Source organism: Suncus etruscus, chromosome 13 (assembly GCF_024139225.1).
Source record: "Suncus etruscus isolate mSunEtr1 chromosome 13, mSunEtr1.pri.cur, whole genome shotgun sequence".
Taxonomy (NCBI): domain Eukaryota; kingdom Metazoa; phylum Chordata; class Mammalia; order Eulipotyphla; family Soricidae; genus Suncus; species Suncus etruscus.
In genome coordinates, this window is record NC_064860.1 from 43,413,820 (window position 1) to 43,419,925 (window position 6,106).

General features: G+C 45.0%; 1 non-coding gene across 1 annotated transcript; it reads left to right on the plus strand.

Moving 5' to 3' along the window:
* Positions 1 to 4,877: 4,877 nt before the first annotated feature.
* Positions 4,878 to 4,984, plus strand: LOC126026722 (U6 spliceosomal RNA). Its single transcript, XR_007501943.1, has one exon. It is a non-coding gene; the product is annotated as a U6 spliceosomal RNA (small nuclear RNA).
* Positions 4,985 to 6,106: the final 1,122 nt, after the last annotated feature.

Genomic DNA, 6,106 nt, shown 5'->3' on the forward strand with positions numbered 1-6,106 from the left:
AAGGGAAAATAATCCTCACTCTGAGGCCTTTACACTTTGTCTCTCCTGCCCACTCCCAGCTCTGCCCATGACCTTACCTATTTAATTGGATTGAATTGGGAGGTCACTCTCAGTAGTACTTGAGGGAGTAAACCTGGACATCTGTTTGAAAAACAGGTGTCTCAGCCCTTGGAGCCATTTCTCCAGTCCTCACATTTTATTTATTTGGTTTGCTTGTTTTTGACCATACCCAGCTGTGCTCAGGATGTAATCCTGGCTCTGTGCTCAGGCATCACTCCTGGTGAGGTGCTGGGAACTATATAGGATTGAACTGAAGTTAGCCTCATGCAAGGCAAGTGCCCTTTCCACTGTATTATCTCTCACATTTTATAACCAAGAGACTCAGATAAGTATTTATCAAAGGAAAGGCTGATTTTCTTCTAAAGTCAAATGGGCAAAAGGATGGGACGATTTGAACAAAATCCTATATTTTTTCTTCCTCCCTCCCCCATTACTGAACCTGTTAGGCATTAATCCTACATGGTTAATGAGTTTGGGGAGGTCCTGGGTATACTCTAGGACCTATACATCTAGACCTAGAGTCTAGATGGTTGGAATAAGTCAGAACAAACAAAAATCTACATGTTGCCATTTATTAGCCTATTTGTTACTGGGCAAATTGCTTCAAAGTCTTTGCTTTTGTTCCCTTGCTATAAAGATAAGAAGAATCTCCTTCATTCTAGGATAACTTGTGGGGCTTAACAAAGAGAACTTGGCACCATCAGTGGTGCTCAAAATGAGCACAGGGAATCTTATTAAGGCTGGGGGAGTGTTTGGGATGAGGGGATAAAAAGTTTTCTAAGTTGTTAATTTGTAATAAATCCCCAAAGATTTTTTTCCAGAGCTAACTTATTAATTTTTTTTAATCAACAAGGGAAAACAAGGGAGAGAAATGTGTTGGTTTTTTTTTTTTTTTTTTTTGAGCACAAAGCTAACTTTCCAACTTGGGAACAGAGTTTTAGCAGAGTGGTCACTTGAAATCTCTGGCATGGCTCCTTCCTTTTCAACAGGGCTCTGTCTCCTCATCTGTGAAGAAAAATATGGGGGATAATCCATACTCTGAGCTTTCATATGCTGGAACATCTGGGCCCTTTATGTTGTTTGATCAAGGACAGTATTTAAGTACAGATTGTATTTTAGATGTATTTGTACATTTATATGCAGAGCTTTGTTCCTTGCCAGAAAGTCATTGCAATAACAATAGAAGGCAATTAATTACTTTTGTTAAATTCTTTTCTTTTATTTAAAATGTCAAAATCCCATCATTTACAGGCATATAATGTTCCAACAACAAATGCACAACCTAGATTCTCTTTCTTCTACCACTGTCCCCATGTTTCTTCTCAACCCCCATCCTGCCTTCTTTAACAGGCACATTTTTCATTTTTATTATTGTGATGTGTTCCCTGGGATTGATGGTATTGATGGATCTGGGATTCACATATATTTATACAATGCACCTCTATGCCACTTCTGTGCTCGAGGTGCCTGAAAATGTGTCCTCTTCCTTCCTGGCCATGTCTTCTTTTTTTTTTTTGTTTGTTTTTTGTTTTTTTGGGCCACACCTGAAGGTGCTCAGGGGTTACTCCTGGTTGTCTGCTCAGAAATAGCTCCTAGATCGGCTGCTTGCAAGGCAAACGCCGCTGTGCTATCTCTCTGGGCCCTGGCCATGTCTTCTTATCCTTCCATGAATCTTTCCATTTATATAATCTCCTGACCATGTCATATTTGTAACCTAGGAACAAGGTTTTGCACCAGACACTTTTCTTGCTGGGCAGATTTTCTTGGCCTTTGGATGAATGCTGTCATTTTTAATAGTGGCCCCTTACAGTTCTCCAAAATTGGGAGTTATCCTTGGTGCTGAAGTACTGGCAGAGAGAATGGTACTCAAAACTCAAGATCAATATGATTATACACTTAAAAACCAAAGCCTTCATACTTTATAAAAAAAATAGAGAGGGAAAATAGAATATATTTATATGTCTCCAAGTCTGACACACCTTACATTTCTAAGATGGGCTTTTTTTTTTTTTTTGGCTTGTTTTTTTGTTTTGTAAAGGGTGATGGAAGGCTGCATTGATCAGAAAGAACAAAATTCTTTTTTTTTTTTGGTTTTTGGGCCACACCCGGTGATGCTCAGGGGTTACTCCTGGCTATACGCTCAGAAGTCGCTCCTGGCTTGGGGGACCACATGGGACGCCGGGGGATTGAACCGCGGTCCGTCCTAGGCTAGCGCAGGCAAGGCAGGTACCTTACCTCTAGCGCCACCGCCCGGCCCCAGAACAAAATTCTTAATGCTGTGGGGGTACCAAGATTGAATGCTGCCAGAGCTTCTCGGGACATTCCTGGGTCATTGTGGGTATTAAGTCGCCATTGTTTGTGTCTTATTCTAGAGCAGGGGTCTCAAACTCAACTTACCTGGGGGCTGCAGGAGGCAAAGTCAGGGAGAGGCAGGGCCGCATAAGGAATTTCGCTTACTAAATATTCGCAATAAAAATCGCATTAGTAAGAAAAAATATCGCAAAAAATCGCATTAAACATTTGCATACCCCAAACGAAACTGCTCAGGGTATGCGAATGTTTAATGTGATTTTTTCTTACTAATGTGATTTTTATTGCGATTATTCGGTAAGTGAATAATTGCAAATACTGCAATATTTGAAGGCCAGCCGTGGGCCACAAAATGTTGTACGAAGGGCCGAAAACGGCCCACGGGCCTCGAGTTTGAGACCCCTGTTCTAGAGTCATTGTGAGTTAAACTATGTGGGGAGGTGCAATTTATTATTAAAGTTATTTTTGTTTGTTTTGGTTTTTGGGCCACATCCAGTGGCTATCAAGAGTTACTCCTTGCTCTGTGCTCAGAAATCACTTTTGGCAGTGCTTGGGGAACCATATGGAATGCCAGGGATGGAACCCTGGTCAGCTGTATGCAAGGCAAGTGTACCCTCTGTGCTATTGTTTCAGTCCCAGGGTTGAATAAGTCTTGATGGGTTGAACACACAGACATTATCACAGATCACTGGGATGTTGAGTTGAGCTGATAGTTTTCTCTCCCCAGAGAAAACAATAGAATGATCCCAGGAAACCAGGCTAAAGCATAGGAATACTCCATCATGGAGAATAGCAACCCATCATTTCCCGGCCTGCCAGCAATTCCTGAGTGCAGAGCCAGGAGTAACCCTGAGAGCCACTGTGTGTGGCTCCCAAAACCAAACCGAACCAAATAACACAGTGGGTAAGAGCATTTGATTTGCACTCTACCAACCTGGGTTGAATCCCAGGCATCCCATATGATTCCCTGAGCACTGCCAGGAGTAATTCCTGAGCACAGAGCCAAGGATAACTTCTAAGCATCGCCAGGTGTAGTACTCAAACAAACAAAAATAAACAAAAGTCAAAGCAAGGGCCGCCTTTCAGCGAGAATCTTCCCAACACAGCATGCCTTTTCTAACAATTGCAGTGAGAGAGAGAGAGAGAGAGAGAGAGAGAGAGAGAGAGAGAGAGAGAGAGAGAGAGAGAGAGAGAGAGAGAGAGAGAGAGAGAGAGAGAGAGAGAGAGAGAGAGAGAGAGAGAGAGCTGCCTTCCTCCTGTCTGGCAGGTGGGATGTGTGCCGGGAGCAGAGAGGCAAGACTGCCCAGACAGATGAAGTGTAGTCAGGGCGGGCTGCTGGGCTTGCTTTGCTGCAGGCGGCAGAAGGCCGGGAGGGGGACTGCGTAAACAGAGGCATCTGGTCCCCCAGCATGGAGCGGCGGCCGGTGAACCGTGGCAGCTGCAGGCTCAGCTGTGGCAGGGCGCAAGGCTCGCTGTCCAAGCCCAGGTCAGGCGCCGGGCCCGTTTGAGCGGTGACAGTGCGTGTCAAACTGCCATCCTTGCTTTCTCGGGTGGCTTGGTTGGCCTCCGAAAGCTGCCAGCCCTCGGAAGCGGACTCCGTCAGGGCCCTGGGGCTCTCGGGCTGGAGGAAGCAAGCAGGGGAAAGGCTTGAGTGACATCCAGAGAGCTAGAGCCAGAGAGCCGAGATGAGCAAAGAGGGTGTGTGTGTGTGTGTGTGTGTGTGTGTAGGGTGATGTGTGTTTGTAAGTAGCATGTCTGTTTGTGTATAAGGTGTGTGTTTGTGTGTAGGAATGTGTGTCTGTGGCAGCCTGGATGGAATAAGCACAGAGGAGCCCCCAAGACAGTGGGTACAAGTGAAAAGAAGAATGATTTGGAGGTTTTGTGCTTGGGGGATTTTATTCCTGAGCTCGAGCAAAAGTGCTGCACTAGGGCTAGAGTGATAGTACTGTAGGGAGGGTGTTTGCCTTGCACATGGCTGAGCTGGGTTCAATCTCCAGTATCCCATAGGGTCCCCCGAGCCCAACAGGAGTGGTTCCTGAGTGCAAAGTCAGATGTAACCTCTGAGAATCACTGGGTGTGCCCCCACAAAACCAAACAAATAAAAAAAAGGTGCTTTTTTGGCAGAAGGAAGGCAGAGAAGGTGTTGAAGGCCCTGAATGTACTAATTCAAGCAAGAGGTTGGTTGGTTCTGCAAAGTGGAGCACTGTTCTTGGGGCTCTCTGGCCTGCTTAAAGATGGGGGCCCAAGAGACAGTGTAGTGAGTGGGAAAGGTGCTAACTTTGCAGTGGGTGGAAACAAGTCAAATCCATAGTGTTCTTCAAACACCTCCACCTGAGCACAGAGCCAGGAGTAAGCTCTGAGCATCACTGGGTATGGTCCCCAGCAGACACAAATGAAAAGGAAAACAGAGTGATTCAAGCCTCAAGTTTGGGCACAGCAAGTTTGGGCACAGGCTCTTTGCTGGTGATGAACCTGAAGCCCACAACTCTGAAACCTGGAGAGTGGGCATACTCGCTTCGACAGCACATATACTAAAATTGGAACGATACAGAGAAGATTAGCATGGTCCCTGCACAAGGATGACGCACAAATTCACGAAGCATTCCATATTTTCATTGTTAATTCCAATAAAGACAAAGTGTAAAAAAAATTAAAAAAAAGAGTGTAGGAATGCCCATCTCTATTTCCAAATTATCTTCCTGTCTGTTTCATTCCCTTGGTCTGTCCATCCATGAGTGTCCTCCACCCAGCTTTTTTCTCTTTAGGTCTCGGTCTCAATGTCTGTCTGTCTCTCTGTCCTTTTCCATTGTTCTGTCTTTCTGCTTGTCCCTGGGTTTTTCTGTCTCTGTCCTGGCTGAATCTCTCTTTCTCCCTCCCCCCCCACTCTCTCTCCTCCCCCCTCTTTCTCCCCTCTCCCTCTTTGCCTCTCCCTCTTTATATGGGAGAATTTTTCTCAAAGTTGGTTTATTTCCTACCTCACCCTTGCTAAGCCAGGATTCTCCTTTCTGCTCGTTCACCTTCATTTTTTTTTTTTTTTTTTTATCAGAAACTGGTGTTGGGTGGCAGGAATTGCTTTGTGACTTGAACTGGGGAAAGATTTCTTCCTGTGTATGTATATGAATGTGTGTACATTTGTGCACACATGTGTTTTTGTGTGCATGAGGGTTCATTTTTGCATGAATATGTGCATATGAGGGGGATAGCAGCCATCTTTGGCCCCCTCGGTCTCATAGGAGTTTCACATTGTGCTCTCTCCTTTTATCTTGATTGGGCCCCCTTCAAGCCTTCTGATCTCTCTTCCTGTCCCTCCTTGAGTGAGCAGGGAGAAATAAGGCTGGTATATCAGCTGATAAAGCATTTCCATGCAGACACCCCAAAAATACCCCAAGGAGGTGACAGCTTGGGGCCACTGGTCTGTCATGTGAGCTGGGATTGGGTTGACAGAAAAACCAAACCAATCCTGCAAACAAACACCAGCTCAAATCATATACTGACTGGCCAGAGTCAGGCTGCCACCCTGCCTCGTGCCTTCCTGTGTTGGTCACCAAGTCCCTCTGCCTTGTCTTTTTCTTTGCAGACAGAATCTTGGTAATATACTGACCATGGCAAAGGTTGATGAACACTTTGGGGTTGGCGAGGTCACAATGTATGTTGAAATCACATTTGCTAGTACTGTTGCAAACATGGGATCCAAACAAAAATCAATTTTAACATACTTTTTTTTTTTTCAGGTTTT